The sequence below is a fragment of the Pelophylax lessonae genome (genome assembly GCF_965119305.1).
Source record: "Pelophylax lessonae genome assembly, chromosome: 10".
NCBI classification, from domain to species: domain Eukaryota; kingdom Metazoa; phylum Chordata; class Amphibia; order Anura; family Ranidae; genus Pelophylax; species Pelophylax lessonae.
Window position 1 is genome coordinate 20039144 of NC_138777.1, and position 18662 is coordinate 20057805.

Consider the following 18662-nt stretch of genomic DNA (forward strand, 5'->3'; position numbering starts at 1 on the left):
AGAATAGAATATTATATCTTATAAATGCATGACCTACAGTATTTGCTAAGTATGTGCCATTAGCTTGCTAATCAATGTGCAAATATTTATACTTTTACTATATTATTGCAGAATTTTTATTTTTATTTTTTTCAAATCTGGTCAATTTAAAATTTTAAAATCAGTGGTATATTTTGGAAGTGTGGTGTGTTGTTGAGAGCAAAGCTTTAAATCAAGGAAGCGGGCATGAAAGGGTTAAAGCTCTGGCGAGCCATTTGCATGCTGGGAGCTGAAGGGCCCGAGGAATGCTGGGATATATTCCTGCAGCATATTCCCTCCTCTCGTTGGGATGGTACTTCAGTCTGAGATTCTGTTGTGTTGCTAACGGTTGTACTGTGCAAAGGAGAGGGACTGTGGGAGAAGACAATGGGAGATAGGATGGCTTTGCCGCAGTGTTGCATTGTGTTACCGTCATTCTGCATGGTTTCTGGTTAGATGTGGGGAGAGGAGAACGAGAGAGCTTTAAGGAGCATCTTGTAAGGCTTTGAATAGACCCCCCCTCCAAAAAGAAGGTAATGCTGTCATTTTTGTACATCTGTGTGGCTCAATGTGGATTGCAACAATGCTTGGTCTTATGCCGTATGGATAATGCAGACAGTCCTAACATAAGCTGATTACATGTATCAAAAAACACAAATATCCTATAAACTCTTTGTTCTCCATTTGTGTAGACACTGAAGGTCCCAGGGTTGGCCTGCTGGTTTGGACAGCAAAGCATGCTGGTCTTTTTGATTTGATTTGCATTGTTACTGGCTGTTAAAACAAATGTCTTAAATATTCATTGATGTCTCTAAGCAGATGGTAGAAAAGAGCAAGCTCTTGGTCTGCTTTCTAAAAAAAAAAAAAAAAAAAAAATTAAATAAAAGAAAAATATATTTTTTTGGAAATTTGAATTTAAAGAGTACAATATATGATCATTTTTTATAATTCTCTTTCGTCTTTGTTAAATAGGTTGAAAAAACGAAGGCATGCTATGGGGTAGATTTACTAAAACTGGTGCACATAGAATCTGGTGTGGCTGTGCACAGTAACCAATCAGTTTGTTCAATTAGGCTTTGACAATAAAACCTGGAAGCTGATTGGTTATTATGCACAGCTGGACCAAATTGTGTGTGCACCAGTTTTGGGAAATCTCACCTTGTGAGGGTAATTCAAAATCTGGTGCAGCTGTGCATAGTAACCAATCAGCTTCTAGCTCCTGCTTGTTCAATTGAGCTTTGACAATAAACCCTGGAAGCTGATTGGTTACTATGCGCAGCTGCACCAAATTGTGTGTGCACCAATTTTGGTAAATCTCACCTTGTGAGGTTCATTCACTAAAACTGGAAAATTCAACATCTGGTGCAGCTGTGCATAGTAAAAAGTCAGCTTGTTCAATTGAGATTTGACAATAAAACCTGGAAGCTGATTGGTTACTATGCACAGCTGGACCAATTTGTGTGTGCACCAGTTTTGGTAAATCTCACCTTGTGGGGTTAATTCACTAAAACTGGAGAGTTCAAAATCTGGTGCAGCTGTGCATAGTAACCAGTCAGCTTGTTCAATTGAGCTTTGACAATAAAACCTGGAAGCTGATTGGTTACTATGCACAGCTGGACCAAATTGTGTGTGCACCAGTTTTAGTAAATCTAACCCTGTAAGTCCATCTACTTCAGGGGTGTCCAAACTACGGCCCTCCAGCTGTTCAGGAACTACAATTTCCATGAGGCATTGTAAATCTCTGACATCCACAGACATAACTAGGCATGATGGGAATTGTAGTTCCTGAACAGCTGGAGGGCCATAGTTTGGACACCCCTGATCTACTTCAACCAATAGAAAAAAATTAATAGAAAATAGAAATCTTCTATATGCAGAACCCTTTACCCACAGTTGATCCAGAGGAATGTGAAATTAAGCCCCTATAAAGTATGGTTCAATTTGCTCAAATGGTGGGAGCAGATTTCCTTCCTAAACCTCTGAAGGCAATCAGATGATCCCTGGGTCAATAATCTCTGGTATTGTTTTCTATAGCTGATAATAGAAAATCAAAAACCTCCATATACAGAACCCTATACCCACAGGTAATCCAGAGGAGGGCAGAATAAAACCCCTATAAAGCATGGTTCAATTTGCTCTAATGGAGGGGAGCAAAATTCCTTCCTGATCCTCTGAAAGCATTTAGATGATCCCTGGATCAAAAATCTCTGGTGTTGTTATCTATAGCTGATAATAAAAAATCAAAAACCTCCATATACAGAACCTTGTACCCACAGTTAATCCAGAGGAAGGTGGAATAAAACCCCTAAAAGCATGGTTCAATTTGCTCTTATGGAGGGGAGCAAAATTCCTTCCTGATCCTCTGAAGGCATTTAGATGATCCCTGGATCAAAAATCTCTGGTGTTGTTATCTATAGCTGATAATAGAAAATCAAAACCCTCCATATACAGAACCTTGTACCCACAGTTAATCCAGAGGAAGGTGGAATAAAACCCCTAAAAGCATGGTTCAATTTGCTCTAATCGAGGGGAGCAAAATTCCTTCCTGATCCTCTGAAGGCAATCAGATATTCCCTGGATCAACAATCTCTGGTGTTATTGGCTATAACTGTCAATAGAAAATAGAAAACCTCCATATACCCAGAGATAATCCAGAGGAAGGCAAAATAAAACCCCAATAAAGCATGGTTCAATTTGATCCAATGAGGGGAAAAATGTCCTTTCTGATCCTCTGAAGGCAACCAGGTATTCCCTGAGTCAGCAATCTCTGGTGTTATTACCTATAACTGTTAATAGAAAATAGAAAACCTCCATATACAAAACCCTATACTCAGAGTTGATCCAGAGGAAGGCAAAATAAAACCTTATAAAGTATTGTTTCATTTGCTTCAGTGGGGGTAAAAATAAAAATCCTGATCCTTCGGAGGCAATTGGATATTCTCAGGATCCCCTCCCTGGTGTTATTACCTATAAATGATAATCTCCAGTTATATTTTGTGCATTTGGGAATGCATCCAGATCTTTTTTAAAACAATTTACTGAGCTGGCCAGAACCAGCTCTTGAGGGAATCTATTCCACATTTTTAAAGCTCTCACTGTGAAGAAGCCTTTCCGTATGTGAAGGTTAAATCTCTTTTTTACTCCAGACGTAAACAGTGCCCCCTTGTCCTCTGTGATGACCTTAAAGTGAACAACTCAACACTGAGTTCACTATATGGACCCCTTATGTCAGGGATGGGGAACCTTTTTTCTGCCAAGGGCCATTTGGGTATTTATAAAATCCTTCAGGGGCCGTACAAAATTGTCAACTTAAAAATGTGCCTATTATATTTGGTCAAACATTTCATGTGATGGCTGCAACTGCTTCTCTTTGGTGAGGTGTGTGATGTTAGCTGGTATGGATGATGTTGCTACTTGCAACTGTTTTTCTAGGTTTGCGTTGGTCAGTCTGGAGCACAGTCGATTCTTTGTGGTGGTAAGTTTTGAAAAGAACTGCTGGTGGGTACTGCTGGTTGGTACTGCTGGTGGGTATAGCTGGCTGGTACTGATGGTGAGTACTGCTGTGGGTACTGCTGGCTCCGACTGGGTACTGCTGTGGGTAATGCTGGCTCTGGCGGGTACTGCTGGCTCTGGCTGGAACTGCTGTGGGTACTGCTTGTTCTGCTATGGGTACTGCTGGCTCTGGCTGGTACTGCTGTGGGTACTGCTGGCTATGTTTCCTGTATTGGTCACAGGTGGAGTGCTTTTGATATCACTCTGCCTGTGACTCACTCAGAATGGAGCCGGAACTATGCATCGGCTCCATTCTGACAGATCAGCTGAGAGAGAGAGACTCAGCTGCACAGGGGGCCGGACCAGATGACTTCAGGGGCCGCATATGGCCCACAGGCCGCAGGTTCCCCACCCCTGCCTTATGTATTTATACATGTTGATCGTATCTCCCCTTTGTTGACAAGCACATTTAGACTCAGGGCTGAGTAACATAAGATATCCCTTAAACAATTCTAAAAATGTATGCCAATTTTCGGACAGGCATTTTCTCAAGGTTTCTTTTTTGCTATCTGTGTCCCCACTGGGGGGCTTCGTCCGCTATATTTGCACTGGTGAGACAGCCAGCAAAGATAGATTAAAAAAAAATGTTAGTTGGTACCAGAGCAAGCGGTGAGGGAAAATCCACCAATGAGGACACCACCTGCTCCTGTGACCTCTCTAAGGCCACATTTACTACAGCGTACACCTGTGTGAAGGCCTCATATACCCACACAGAATGCACAGGTGTTCCATGCATCCCCATGCAGACAATCTCATTGATGTCAGTTGGGTGCAGTGACTGCACGGACACAGCCGCTGCTCCCAGTTTGACAGAATGCAGACGGTGTACAATCAAGACCGCACTTCTGCAGTGACACAGATGCCCAATTGGGGGCAGTAACAGCCGCTTCACCCATTTGACACAAACGAGACTGTCTGCATGGGGATGCACAGAACACCCGTACATTCCCGTGTGGGTAAACAGCACCCTCGCACGGCTATATGCTATAGCACAGAATCCACAGAACATAGCAGTAAGATGTGAGCTTTAATGGATACAGTGGTAAAATACAGCCTGCAAATATCAACGTGTTTCAGCCATAACGGGCTTACTCATGACTCCATGAGTAAGGCCGTTATGGCTGAAACTCGTGGGCATTTGCTGGCTGTATTTTACCACTGCATCCAATAAAGCTGACATCTTACTGCTATGTACCACTGTGCAGGCCTTTTCTGTGGATTCATCATTTTTGAGGCTTCAGCAACCTGTGCCTGAGCACCGGTACCCCAGCCGTGAAAGATTTTCGGGAGGCTGCAGTACTGCCCCATTGACCTGTCTGCTGTAGTACGCTCCTATGAAAGAGGCCCAAGATGGGAATTCCATTCACTTTGGAGAGATTTCCTCTTATTTCCTACCGCATTACCAGGACAGGAAATGGAGGGAAATCTTCCCAACGGGACAAAAAAATGACTCCATGAGTAAGGCCGTTATGGCTGAACCTTGTGGATGTTTGCTGGCTGTGTTTTATCACTGTATCCAATAAAGCTGACATCTTACTGCTATGTACCGCTGTGCAGGCTTTTTCTGTGGATTCTTCATTTTTGAGGCTTCAGCAACCTGTGCATGAGCACCGGTACCCCAGCCGTGAAATATTTTCAGGAGGCTGCACCACTGCACCATTGACCTGTATGCTGTAGTACGCTCGTGTGAAAGAGGCCCAAGATGGGAATTCCATTCACTTTGGAGAGATTTCCTCTTATTTCCTACTGCATTACCAGGAAGTGGAGGGTAATCTTCCCAACGGGACAAAAAAAAAAACCCCAATAGAGGTTTTAACCCCTACTCTATTTAACGCTAGACCACAAAGTTTAGGATTTTACATACACTTGAAAGCTAAGCTCCAGGAACAATTCAAAACTATCCTTAGGGGAGTGGGGCTCCCCTGACACTGCAAGGGTTAAAGCTCATTTTTGTTAGTGTACCATTAAAAAGCTGTTTTAGTTACCTTAGCCCTCGCTGTCCTCTCCCCTCTGATGCTATGGATGGTGGGTGGAACCTTGGACCTCTGGTCTTGCTTTGTACATGATTGCCTGAGACTGACAGAGGAGGGGATTGGTTGCACAGAGAGGAGAAAGCCTGTAGAATGGAGGGATAAGGTAAGTAAACTTTAATGGTACTCTAGACCAGGCGTGGGGAACCTTTTTTCTGCCAAGGGCCATTTGAGTATTTATAAAATCATTCGGGGGCCGTAAAAAAATTATCAACTTAAAAATGTGCCTATTATATTTGGTCAAACATTTTATTAACTCACCCCTAATGTGATGGCTGCAACTGCTTCTTTTTGGTGAGGTGTGTGATGTTAGCTGGTATTGATGATTTGCGTCGGTCAGTCTGGAGCGCAGTCGACTCTTTGTGGTGGTAAGTTTTGAAAATAACTACTGGCGGGTACTGCTGGTGAGTACAGCTGGCAGGTACTTGCTGGTGGGTACAGCTGGCTGGTACTGCTGTGGGTACTGCTGACTGGTACTGCTGTGGGTACTGCTGGCTCAGGCTGGTACTGCTGTGGGTACTGCTGACTCTGGCTGGTACTGCTGTGGGTACTGCTGACTCAGGCTGGTACTGTGCTGTAGGTACTGCTGGCTGGTACTGCTGTGGGTACTACTGGCTCAGGCTGGTACTGCTGGCTTGTTCTGTACTGTGGGTACTGCTGGCTGTTACTGCTGTGGGTACTGCTGACTGGTACTGCTGTGGGTACTGCTGGCTCAGGCTGGTACTGCTGTGGGTACTGCTGACTCAGGCTGGTACTGTGCTGTAGGTACTGCTGGCTGGTACTGCTGTGCGTACTGGTGGCTCAGGCTGGTACTGCTGTCTGGTACTGTGCTGTGGGTACTGTTTGCTGGTACTGCTGACTCAGGCTGGTACTGTGCTGTAGGTACTGCTGGCTGGTACTGCTGTGCGTACTGCTGTCTGGTACTGTGCTGTGGGTACTGTTTGCTGGTACTGCTGGCTTAGGCTGGTACTACTGGCTAGTACTGCTGGCTGGTAATGCTGTAGGTACTGCTGGCTGGTATTGCTGTGGGTACTGCTGGCTCAGGCTGGTACTGCTGGCTGGTACTGTGCTGTAGGTACTGCTGGCTGGTACTGTTGTGGTTACTGCTGACTCTGGCTGGTACTGCTGGTTCTGCTGTGGTACTTCTGGGTCTGGCTGGTACTGCTGTGGGTACTGCTGGCTCTGGCTGGTACTTCTGGTTCTGGCTGGTACCGCTGTGGGTACTGCTGGTTTGTCTGGTACCGCTGTGGGTACTGCTGGTTCTGGCTGGTACTGCTGGCTCTGGCTGGTACTGTTGTGAGTACTGCTGGCTCTGGCTGGTACTGCTGGTTCTGGATGGTACTGCTGTGAGTACTGCTGGCTCTGGCTGGTACTGCTGGCTCTGGCTGGTACTGCTGTGAGTACTGCTGGCTCTGGCTGGTACTGCTGGTTCTGGATGGTACTGCTGGCTCTGGCTGGTACTGCTGGTCCTGACTGGTACTGCAGTGAGTACTGCTGGTTCTGGCTGGTACTGATGTGAGTACTGCTGGCTCTGGCTGGTACTGCTGGCTCTGGCTGGTACTGCTGTGAGTACTGCTGGCTCTGGCTGGTACTGCTGGTTCTGGATGGTACTGCTGGCTCTGGCTGGTACTGCTGGTCCTGACTGGTACTGCAGTGAGTACTGCTGGTTCTGGCTGGTACTGATGTGAGTACTGCTGGCTCTGGCTGGTACTGCTGGCTCTGGCTGGTACTGCTGGCTCTGACTGGTACTGCCGGCTCTGGCTGGTACTGTTGTGAGTACTGCTGGTTCTGGCTGGCTCTGGCTGGTACTGCTGGCTCTGACTGGTACTGCTGTGAGTACTGCTGGTTCTGGCTAGTACTGCTGGTTTTGGCTGGTACTGCTGGCTCTGGCTGGTTCTGCTGGCTCTGGCTGGTACTGCTGTGAGTACTGCTGGCTATGACTGGTACTGCTGGCTCTGGATGGTACTGCTGTGTGTGCTGCTGGCGGGAAATGCTGGCTAGCAGCGGCGCCCCACTGGAGAAAGAGGGGATATTTCCTGTATTGGTCACAGGCGGAGTGCATTTGATATCAGTCCGCCTGTGACTCTATACAGGAAGCATTGGCTCCGTTCTGACAGATCAGCTAAAAGACACAGACTCAGCTGCATGGGGGGCCGGACCAAATGACTTTGAGGGCCACATACGGCCCCCGGGCCGTAGGTTCCCCACCCCTGCTCTAGACAAACACAAACATTTGAGGCCCAACTCCGGGCATGGGTTAACTGCTTGTTTTCTTTAGGGTTGAACACAGAGCCTGTACTCACCTGATCCTTCTATCCTCCTGAAAACGGTGCTCCCCATCATCCAGCAGTGGACTATTCCTGACGTCTTCACGCCCAGAACAGGTCAATAGGCGTGATGACGTCAGGAACAGTTTACAGTCCAAAACAAAGACAAACAGAGGCGCCTTTAAGTGTAGACTTTATGCAACAGGTTTAATGAATAAAATTATGCACTCATGTTAGTAAGCATATATTCATGCCCATAAAACAAGGTTGCAGATGACATCATCCAGGTTCGACTATCCACCAAGCCTCGCTGTCAAGCAAATACACCGAGCCTATTTCCTGGTTCTAACCTTGCCGTACAAGCCGGCCACAGCAAAAGGATTTTCGGCTCCAACAGGACGGATGTCCATGACCGGATGATGTACACTTCTCCACATTGGAACCTTGTTTTATGGGCATGAATATATGCTTACTAACGTGAGTGCATAATTGTATTAATTAAACCTGTTGCATAAGGTCTACACTTAGGGGCGCCTCTGTTTGTCTTTGTTTTAGCCCTGTGGAACCCCTGGCTTTTGGTTTCTGGATGGCTGACCTACATGGTGGACTTTTTCTCCCCCTGTGCCATTAATGACTTTTAACTCTGTGGACTTTTGGTTCGATATGTGATCAAGCGCCTGTTAAAATTGTGTATTACAGTTTACAGTCCAAGACCGCTAGATTGCCGGGGGGTGGGGGTGGGGGGGGACAGAAACTGTAGAGATTGCTCTGGAAGGATCAGAGGATTAGGTGCACAGCCCCACTGCATGGGGAAAAAAATTTGCCCAGAGCTCAGCTTTAACTCTTGCAGTGCAGTGCACCTTCTGATAATAAATCTGAGATCTGTAAGAAAATTCTGAATGAATAAGTAAGAGTCCTGAGCTAGAACCAGTTCACACCATGAATCGCACAGGAACACACTGTGCATTCCTGTGCCATTCACATGCGAAACAGGTGCAGTGTGATTTCAGCCCATTCATTTGAATGGGCTGAAATCGCACTGGACTGCTCCAAAAGTAAGGGATCCACTATTGGGGTGGGTTCATAGCAGGAATTGCAAAGGAACTTGCTGTGTGTTCCTGTGTGATTCACATTCAGTTCTGTGCAGTGCAATTCAGCCCATTCAATAATGATAGCCACTGTAAATCGCAACTGCAGTGCCTTTCCAACGTGGAGCAGGAACTACGCATGGAGGAGGGTTTCCCGCACCATGTTCTGGTGTGAACTGGCCCTTAAAAAACCCACAGCAACCAGATCGTATGGTACTACTGTATCATACGATCCAGTGCAGGCAAACACACTGCGTTTACAACCTGCATTTGGGGTGTTGTTAAGTTAACACTGACACCCGCTGCAGATTGCCAGTGCAGTGCGATTTGAATGCAGTGCAGGAAATGCGCATGGAATGCAGGTTTCCGGCACCACGTTCTGGTGTGAAATGGCCCTTATAGTATACAAGTAACGAGTTTTAACAAGTAACGCTGGAGCTGTATAAAGAGTCATGCACACAGGTACTGTACATTACAACATTCAGCCGTATTTCCTCACCCAGTAGCCACAGGTGTGGGCTTATGCTGGCACTTGCGTAAATACATGCATGCATACGTACAGATGATCCTGGACATTGACTGTCTGGGCCAAGGGTTGTGCATTCATATGCATGTGTGTGTTCGCGCAAGTACTGGCATATACCCGCTGTGACAGTGAGAGTATAGGAAAATGTGACACAGTATTTGGGGTCATGCAAAGTTCCAGACTATTACTTTTGGGCAGAGAAAACTGAGTATTTGTCTTTCTCCGGATTCTGAAGTTCTGGATCAGAACTTTCAATCGTATGTTCAAGTTTTACCAGAGGCCTGCAACCTGGCCGAGTACACTGGTGTGCAGGGTCATTATATACTCAGGTCTGAGGATAGCTCAGGGTCCCAGTTGGAGGCCGCTTCCAGTGTGGGAGACTGAAGGTCTCACTCAGGGGTCAGAGAGCCCCAGCCAGAAGCCAAGAGACAAAGGGTCTCATTGAGGGGTCACAGGAGCCCCAGTCAGAAGCCAAGAGACAGGGGGTCTCACTAAGGGGTCCAAGGAGCCCCAGCCAGAATCCAAGAGACAGGGGGTTTTACTGAGGAGGTCAGAGGAGCCCCAGCCAGAAGCCAAGAGACATAGGGTCTTACTGAGAAATCAAAGGAGCCCCAGCCATAGGCCAAGATACAGAGGGTCTCACCGAGGGGTCAGAGGTGCCCCAGCCAGAAGCCACAAGACAGAGGGTCTCACTGAGGGGGGTCACAGGAACTCCAGCTAGAAGCCAAGAGACAGAGGTTCTCATCCAATGGCATCAGAGGAGCTCAAGCAAGAAGCCAAGAAACAATGGCTTTTACCAAGGCGTCAGAGGAGCCCCAGCCAGAAGCCAAGAGACAGAAGGTCACACGGAGGGGTCAGAGGAACTCCTTCCAGAAGTCAAGAGACAGATGGTCTCACCGAGGGGTCAGAGGAGCCCCAACCAGAAGCCAAAAGACAGAGGGTCTCACTGATGGGTCAGAGGAACCCCAGCCAGTAGCCAAGAAACAGAGGGTCCCACCAAGGGGTCAGGGGTGTCCCAACTAGGAGCCAGGAGGCAGGAGATCTAGTTCCGGGAGTCAGGTCAGCGCCTATCGGGGTATCAGGAGAACTCCAATCCAATCCATAGGGCAGAATTGGGCCGTGTAGCAGGGCACTGCAACGAAAGACTAAAAAAAGCCAAACTAATCAAGGAGAGCTGGACAACATAGTCAGAGCGACTGGTAAGAGGGGGCAGTGTTGCTGCCAACAAGTGAGCCAGGTTTTGGCGTTTTCATTGTTTGGATTTTGTGTGGAAGAAAGCTCTGCGTGAGCAACTAATGTGCATGTGAACTTTCCGTTTGTTTAAAAAAAGTGGGCTGCCATGCCCTAAAATGCAGTTGTGGACTGACGCAACTCATTGTAAACGCACCTACTGCTTAAGTTTCATCTCCCCAATGCCACGCCACGTACAGCCTCATAGAGCCATTGATTTCTATGGGTGGTTGCAGCATTTGTATGGGTGCGATTCCCAAAACCTTTGTAGTAAGTTTAGCCGTCATCCCTGAGAATAGTTTGGAAAAAGGTTGGTGCCTCAAGCCAGGTAAGTTGGGACTTTATGGGCTAGTACAACAGAATTTGTGTTTATACAATTTATTGAGAAAAGGTTTTGTAACATGAATATACAATGATAAACATAGAGTGTGTGGGTTATAGACCCATAGGTGATGGTGAATCAGAGGAGAAGTAGTGACATGGTGATATGGTGACAGTGGTACTTCTCTCTATCTGTCCACGCTTCTGGTGGCGTGGAGTCTGTAGGGAGAGATATCCTAAGTTCCTACGCGTTTCGGCGTTCTGCCTTTATCAAGGAAGTTTTTCCACCATATTTGTTAAAAGAGATCTGCTCTTGGGACCTTGCTTCTGGTCCTTATATTTTTTCACACAGGAATTAGGGTTGGACGCTCTTCGTATCTATATGATGCTTGTGAGTACCAGTGGGGAAACAGTCCCAGTCTTGATCCAATTTGTTATTATTAAGTGCATGTGTAGTGCCAAATTGTTCCACTGAGGGTCTCTCTCCAGTTTTTATACTGTTTGTTTTGTTTGTAATGGGAAGGTTCTCCAGAGCGGCCGGTCCGGGCGTCCTCTCAGTCCCTCTGCTAGAGGGAAGTGATTTGTGGTTCCTGGGTGAGGAAATATGCATGGTACTGCTCCAGGCACTCATTTACATGTGGTCTAAGAGGCACCCTATTATCTACAATTTACCTATGCTCTGCTAATCTATCTCTGTAGACCACGCAAGTGGATAGTTGTGAGTGGATTGATGTGTATAGAACAACCAATGGTTAAAACCTTTTGTCAGGTTTTTTTTTGTGTCCCATTGGGGAACCTTCCATTCACTTCCTGTCCTGGAGATACAGCATGAAGTAAAGGGAAATCTGTACAAAGTAACAGAAATATCTTATTAGACAGTTGTCACAGGAACAGCTTTCCATATTGGAAGATCCCTCTCAATTTCTGTTACAGTGACATCTCTACAGTTTTGGATTTCCCATCTCTCATGACTATGGTTGACAAGACAAACAGGGATGGGGGTGAATCTCCCCGAAGGATACACCAACAGAAAAAAAGAATCTTTGATGTAGGGTTGGAGGCCGCATCCATCTTCGCCTGTCTTCCTTCCGGGTCTGCAGACTCCGGCTGTGCTACTGGCCGAAGCCACATGATGTCACTGCGCGGGAGCCGCCAGTTACAAAACAGGGCTCTGAAGAAACAGCACAGGCGTCCGTTCCTTCAGAGGGCATGTGCCGATGACGTCATCAGCTGCATGCAATGTAAATATCTCCTAAACCGTGCAAGTTTAGGAGATATTTACAGTACCTATAGGTAGGCCTTATCATAGTCTTATCTATAGGTATAAACAGTATCCGGGGGTTTAAAACCACTTTAAGCATATAGGGGAGAATTCACTAGAAGGCCTCTTTTAGGGCTAGATTGGGCTGCAATGACAGCGTATTCTTGTGGCTTGATCCAATCGAAATAAGAATCTGACATTGGTTTCTTCGCTGCTTTATTTATAAAGTTTTAGCTTTATATACTGTATACTTCAATAAAAAAATATTTACCATTGCATGTAAACCAGAAAGGTCAAAATCAGTAAGGCTAGGTGTAAATCTACGCAGGTGCAGTTGATGCGCTTTTTAGGCTCGTTTTCCGACTTGTTTTGAATTTCTTCATGTGCTGGAACTGGAGAGAGTCCACAGAAGGGCCAACTAAACTAATTAGGGGATTGCAGGACCTAAATTACGAGGAGCAATAACAAGCGCTTAATTTATTCTCCTTGGGGAGGAGACGCCTGAGAGGGGACATGATAGCGATTTACAAATACCTCAATGATGATCCCAGTATAGGAAAAATAACGAATTAGTCTCAGGGAGTGCAAGATCACATGTGGTCACACAATGAGATTAGAGGAGAGGTGGTTTAACCTTAAGCTGCGTAAGGGGTTCTTCACTGTGAGGGCGGTGAGAATGTGGAACTCTCTTCCACAATTGGTGGTAGCTGTGGGGAGTATGGCTACTTTTAAAAGACTCTTGGACATGCATCTCACAGATAACAACATTCAGGGTTATGGGAAATGATCATGCCACTGACACACACACACACCTGCACAGGTTGAACTGGATGGACTGTTGTCATTAATCAACCTCAAATACTATGTAACTATGTGTGTTTTTATGTGTTTTTACTGCGTTTTTCTTTTTTTGGATACGTTATGTTGCTAGGAGGAGGTGTCTGTTGTCATGCGGGAAAAGGCATCAAAAATGCACCAAAAACACATGTATGTGTAGCACCCTCCTAGGTAGGTGCTAGGTAGGTAAAGCCTAGTGTCTCCATCTGCTTATCAGGGGAGCCTGATTGTTAGTTTTGCCTGTTGCATGTGTCCATGTGTGATTCATCTGGTATGAGGGAGTGTCCCCACTGTATCCAATAGGGGAGCCTGTTGGACAGTGGAGGAACCCCAGCCAGTGACACACAGGCTTTTGTAACTATCCCAGTGGGTTGGCACAAACAATGATGCATCCTGGGATATGTTAAAAAAGCCAAGGGCACATATGACAGGGTGTCTTTCGGCTGGAAGCCAGGTCCCAGAAGGAGGGTGACATTTGTCTCTCCTTCTGCTGCTGTGGATGGTGGTCACAGGTGGTCGGCCTTGTGAGCCAAGAGTGTGGAGCTGAGACAGGAGGTCCAGGAAAGCTGACTAGTGGAGTTGGAGGCAGAGCAACCTTGGGAAAAACAGTGTCTGTGAATACTGGGAAGCTTGCCGGGGGTCTGCCCAGGAAGGGGACCACTCTAGTGGAGGGTCAGTGGACGGGTGTCAGCACACACTGCAAGTGAGAAAGGGGGTGCCAAGTTAGAACCCTGAAGAGTAATTCAAACAGGAACACATTATCTATCTTCACTTCAGTGGCAAGGTGAAACCGCGGCCTTGCCGCACACTACAGCTACTTGTCCTCAAGATTGTGCATAGTTCATAGTTAGAGTATCCCACTCATCCCTTCCCCTATCCCAGTTCCAAATAAAAACACAAAAAACCAACATCCCCTGGATTGATTATTGACTGAGCCAAGGACTTTCAAATGCTATTTGTCTGCAATCAGTTGCTAAGGGTAACCCAGGGGAATCCAGAAAGTGTAATTCTCAGCAGTCCTCTAGGGGGCAGTGCTACATATGTTTTTTTGTGTTTTTGATACAATTCCATTTTGGCATGAACTTTAAAACCTAAACTGAAACTGAAAACGCTATTTAATCTGTTTTTATTATTCAAAGCAATCTCCCCCATCCATCCATGTCTCCATGCTTTATTTTGTTGATAAAACGGCACTTTGGAAAACACCCCCCTAGCATTTCTAGCTGTGGCCATTTTGAGGAAGATCAGAATATTTATGTAGCATTTACTTTCTGGAATCCATCTGCTCCTAGTTCAGGTATTCAGGCAGGAGGGTGTGCTTAGCTAAGAAAATCCCTCCTCTCAAGAAGACTCCTGGGATGTATGACATTATAATGGCCTAGGCCAGAAACCAGGAAGCAACTGAGGAAATATCTTTTTAAAAATGTTTAAAACAAGTAAATATAATATACCTTCCTACCTATTTACTAATGCTAGGAGCATAAGGATTAAACATAGTTCATTTATTAGGAGCTTAGTTCCACTTTGATAATATACAAACCCAATTCCAAAAAAGTTGGGACACTGTACAAATTGTGGGTAAAAAAGGAATGGACTAATTTACAAATCTCATAAACTTATATATTTATTCACAATATAATATAGACAACATATCAAATGTTGAAAGTGAGACATTTTGAAATGTCATGCCAAATATTGGCTCATTTTGGATTTCATGAGAGCTACACATTCCAAAAAAGTTGGGACAGGTAGCAATAGGAGTCCGGAAAAGTTAAATGTACATATAAGGAACAGCTGGAGGACCAATTTGCAACTTATTAGGTCAATTGGCAACATGATTGGGTATAAAAAGGGCCTCTCAGAGTGACAGTGTCTCTCAGAAGTCAAGATGGGCAGAGGATCACCAATTCCCCCAATGCTGCAGTGAAAATAGTGGAGCAATATCAGAAAGGAGTTTCTCAGAAAAATTGCAAAGAGTTTGAAGTTATCATCATCTACAGTGCATAATATCATCCAAAGATTCAGAGAATCTGGAACAATCTCTGTGTGTAATGTCAAGGCCGGAAAACCATATTGGTTGCCCGTGATCTTCTGACCCTTAGACAGCACTGCATCACATACAGGAATGCTACTGTAATGGAAACCACAACATGGGCTCAGGAATACTTCCAGAAAACATTGTCGGTGAACACAATCCACCGTGCCATTCGCCGTTGCTGGCTAAAAGTCTATAGTCTAAAAAAGAAGCCATATCTAAACATGATCCAGAAGCGCAGGCGTTTTCTCCGGGCCAAGGCTCATTTATAATGGACTGTGGCAAAGTGGAAAACTGTTCTGTGGTCAGACGAATCAAAATTTGAAGTTCTTTTTGGAAAACTGGGACACCTGTCATCCGGACTAAAGAGGACAAGGACAACCCAAGTTGTTATCAGCGCCCAATTCAGAATCCTGCATCTCTGATGGTATGGGGTTGCATGAGTGCGTGTGGCATGGGCAGCTTACACATCTGGAAAGGCACCATCAATGTTGAAAGGTATATCCAAGTTCTAGAACAACATATGCTCCCATCCAGACGTCGTCTCTTTCAGGGAAGACCTTGCATTTTCCAACATGACAATGCCGGACCACATACTGCATCAATTACAACATCATGGCTGCGTAGAAGAAGGATCCGGGTACTGAAATGGCCAGCCTGCGGTCCAGATCTTTCACCCATAGAAAACATTTGGCGCATCATAAAGAGGAAGATGCAACAAAGAAGACCTAAGACAGTTGAGCAACTAGAAGCCTGTATTAGACAAGAATGGGACAAAATTCCTATTCCTAAACTTGGGCAACGTCTCCTCAGTCCCCAGACATTTGCAGACTGTTATAAGAAGAAGAGGGGATGCCACACAGTGGTAAACAAGGCCTTGTCCCAACTTTTTTGAGATGTGTTGATGCCATGAAATTTAAAATCAATTTATTTGTCCCTTAAAATTATACATTCTCTCAGGTTAAACATTTGATATGACATCTATGTTGTATTCTGAATGAAATATTGAAATTTCAAACTTCCACATCATTGCATTCTGTTTTTATTCACAATTTGTACAGTGTCCCAACTTTTTTGGAATTGGGTTTGTACATGCCTACTGGTGATTTGTGGCCTGATGTGAGTTCTCATTAGAAATGGAATTCCAGACAATGATGGACTGGCTTTTTTGATATATATAATATACCGTATATCCCCATTATTACTGTAGCACCCTACAGGTAGGTGCTAGGTAAATGTATAGTGGGCCTTGTCTGCCTAACAGCATGGCCATGATTTCTTTTGGTTAGGATGTCATGGTGTCCAGGTGTGCCTGCTGAAGGGGAAGTCTCCCCACTGGCTCTGTGAGAGGCTTCTCATAGGGTAGTGGAGGAAGCCCAATCAGGGGACACATTCAAGCTTGTAACTATCCCAGAAGGCAGATTATGCTGCAAAAGATTCTGGGACTGGGTAAAAGTTTGGGGGAAGCGCGTGACCTGGCGTCTTTTGGTGGGAGCAGAGTCCCAGGAGAGAGAGAACGGCTATCTCTCCTCCTGTCTGAGGAAGAGGATGTCTCGGGGTGTCACCTGAGAATCCAGAGAGTGCTGAGCTGAGCTGAGGGGATCCGGTGTGACGAGAACCAGCGGAGAGTGAGAGGGGTCCAGTCCCAGGAAAGCCTACCCAGGTCGTGAGTACTGAGGATTGCCCCTGGGGGTCAGCCTGGAGAGTTTGAAGAGACCGCTCCGGAGGAGGTTCTGGGATCCAGTGTCAGCTAGCTGTAAAGGGGGTACCTAGGTGAGGACCCTGAAGTAGCAAAGGGGGTACATAGTCAGTGGACCCTGAAGAGCTAAAAGTGTAAAGGGGGCGCCTGCGGTTTGGGCCCTGAATTGTGCAGAGTACCAGTTGAGAGTTGCAGGCAGCTATACAGTAATTCACAGCAAGCTACCTCAAGCCAGTGCCAGGCTGGAGAGGGTGGTCAGTGACTTTGCAGTGCAGCAGTGTCAGTAGTTCTATGCTTCACAGTCCTGAGACTTCTGGACCTAGAGTTGAGGATTCAGCACTTCTGTCAAGATACAGTGTGTTCTAAGCTTCATTGAGCACTGGCTAGCGTCGGCTGGCGTCAAGGCAGCATTAACAGACATTTTCTGGATAAAGTCCCGAATTTACAGTGCATTGCGAAAGTATTCGGCCCCCTTGAACTTTTCGACCTTTTGCCACATTTCAGGCTTCAAACATAAAGATATAAAACTGTAATTTTTTTTTTTGAAGAATCAACAGCAAGTGGGACACAATCATGAAGTGGAACGAAATTTATTGGATATTTCAAACTTTTTTAACAAATAAAAAACTGAAAAATTGGGCGTGCAAAATTATTCAGCCCCTTTACTTTCAGTGCAGCAAACTCTCTCCAGAAGTTCAGTGAGGATCTCTGAATGATCCAATGTTGACCAAAATGACTAATGAGGATAAATAGAATCCACCCGTGTGTAATCAAGTCTCCGTATAAATGCACCTGCACTGTGATAGTCTCAGAGGTCCGTTTAAAGCGCAGAGAGCATCATGAAGAACAAGGAACACACCAGGCAGGTCCGAGATACTGTTGTGGAGAAGTTTAAAGCCGGATTTGGATACAAAAAGATTTCCCAAGCTTTAAACATCCCAAGGAGCACTGTGCAAGCGATAATATTGAAATGGAAGGAGTATCAGACCACTGCAAATCTACGAAGACCTGGCCGTCCCTCTAAACTTTCAGCTCATACAAGGAGAAGACTGATCAGAGATGCAGCCAAGAGGCCCATGATCACTCTGGATGAACTGCAGAGATCTACAGCTGAGGTGGGAGACTCTGTCCATAGGACAACAATCAGTCGTATACTGCACAAATCTGACCTTTATGGAAGAGTGGCAAGAAGAAAGCCATTTCTTAAAGATATCCATAAAAAGTGTTGTTTAAAGTTTGCCACAAGCCACCTGGGAGACACACCAAACATGTGGAGAAGGTGCTCTGGTCAGAGGAAACCAAAATCAAACTTTTTGGCAACAATGCAAAACGTTATGTTTGGCGTAAAAGCAACACAGCTCATCACCCTGAACACACCATCCCCACTGTCAAACATGGTGGTGGCAGCATCATGGTTTGGGCCTGCTTTTCTTCAGCAGGGACAGGGAAGATGGTTAACATTGATGGGAAGATGGATGGAGCCAAATACAGGACCATTCTGGAAGAAAACCTGATGGAGTCTGCAAAAGACCTGAGACTGGGACGGAGATTTGTCTTCCAACAAGACAATGATCCAAAACATAAAGCAAAATCTACAATGGAATGGTTCACAAATAAACATATCCAGGTGTTAGAATGGCCAAGTCAAAGTCCAGACCTGAATCCAATCGAGAATCTGTGGAAAGAACTGAAAACTGCTGTTCACAAACGCTCTCCATCCAACCTCACTGAGCTCGAGCTGTTTTGCAAGGAAGAATGGGCAAAAATTTCAGTCTCTCGATGTGCAAAACTGATAGAG

General features: G+C 45.6%; 1 long non-coding RNA gene across 1 annotated transcript in view; it reads left to right on the forward strand.

Moving 5' to 3' along the window:
• The first annotated feature begins 328 nt into the window (after window positions 1-328).
• LOC309565143 overlaps window positions 329-18662 on the forward strand; it is a 32535-nt gene continuing 14201 nt past the window's right edge. Inside the window, exon 1 of the long non-coding RNA XR_014225788.1 lies at window positions 329-551. This is a non-coding gene — a long non-coding RNA (uncharacterized lncRNA). The remainder of the gene's footprint in view (window positions 552-18662) is intronic.